Below are 1,294 nucleotides of genomic sequence, written 5' to 3'. Positions count from 1 at the left end.
TTGTTCGCTATCGGTCTCGTGGTTATATTTAGCCTTAGATGGAGTTTACCACCCACTTAGGGCTGCACTCTCAAGCAACCCGACTCTAAGAAGAGATCCTCTAGCAAGCCGCAGCGGTCGCTACGGGCCTGGCACCCTCTATGGGCGATGGCCCCATTCAAGATGGACTTGAACGCGCCGCGAACTCGCCAGATAATGGATCCTTCCAAACACCACATCTCCCGGCGACCGGTTACGATCGCGGGATTCAGTGCTGGGCTAATCCCTGTTCGCTCGCCGCTACTAAGGGAATCCTAGTTAGTTTCTTTTCCTCCGCTTAATAATATGCTTAAATTCAGCGGGTAGTCTCACCTGTCCTGAGGTCGTATGTTCAAATCATCGAAACGTTCCGAAACTAACCTTTGGCGGCTCATAAAATCACGTACCTTACGCGAGGGAGTTAGCCTACTCAAAGGCGTCTATTATCTCCTGCTCCGTATGGCGGATCATGCGAATCCAAGCAAAGTGCTTCGGTGTTTCGGGGGTGCGCTCATGAAAGCTCATCCGCAACGCGCGACAACTGGCACATTAAAGCGATCGGACGTCGTTCAGATTTCTCGGACACGACGATCGCATGTCTACAGTCATGGGCGCAGATCGAGCAATACCACGACACCACAATATATGCTTTCGCAATTCAAGACGGCGCGTTACGAAAACAACTCCTCATCATTCCAACACACGAGGCGTCGAAACGACAGAACGTTGATCGTCACGCGGCAAACCGTCCAACTCGCCCAAATGACCTTCGGTACAGGATCAACGTTAGACGACCTTTACGTCGTCACTTCGTCAAGCCATAACGTCTGGCCGGGCAGTCTTTGTAATGGAACCGACCCTCAGTCAGGAGTGGTCCGAGGACAGTGTCCGAGGACCGCAATGTGCGTTCGAAATGTCGATGTTCATGTGTCCTGCAGTTCGCATGTTGACGCGCAATTAGCTGCGTTCTTCATCGACCCACGAGCCAAGTGATCCACCGTTCAGGGTAATCTTTTATGTTCGATTTCTCGGTACTAGTCGCAATGGACTTTCCCTCGAAATACGAGACGCCAACTGCGAACCTCCTCGAGAATGACATTCCAATGACTGAGACGACCCACTGAAGGGTCAATACGTCAGTCGATCGGCGCAAAATCTTCGGTTCAACTAGTTTGCGTACTAATCTAGTGACAATTATCGTAAAAAATTCGGACGGAGACAAACGTCGCAGACAATCCCGAAAGAGCATAAAAACGCTAATGTAACGGGCGTCGCA

The 1,294-nt window shown here is 50.9% G+C and overlaps 1 non-coding gene across 1 annotated transcript; it reads right to left on the bottom strand.

Moving 5' to 3' along the window:
* Positions 1–872: 872 nt before the first annotated feature.
* LOC123686967 lies at positions 873–1,027 on the bottom strand. Its single transcript, XR_006748719.1, has one exon. It is a non-coding gene; the product is annotated as a 5.8S ribosomal RNA (ribosomal RNA).
* Between the last annotated feature and the right edge of the window lie 267 nt (positions 1,028–1,294).

Source organism: Harmonia axyridis, chromosome X (assembly GCF_914767665.1).
Source record: "Harmonia axyridis chromosome X, icHarAxyr1.1, whole genome shotgun sequence".
NCBI classification, from domain to species: Eukaryota; Metazoa; Arthropoda; class Insecta; order Coleoptera; family Coccinellidae; genus Harmonia; species Harmonia axyridis.
The sequence above is the reverse complement of the archived record's forward strand: the minus strand, read 5'-3'. Positions and strand labels throughout refer to the sequence as shown.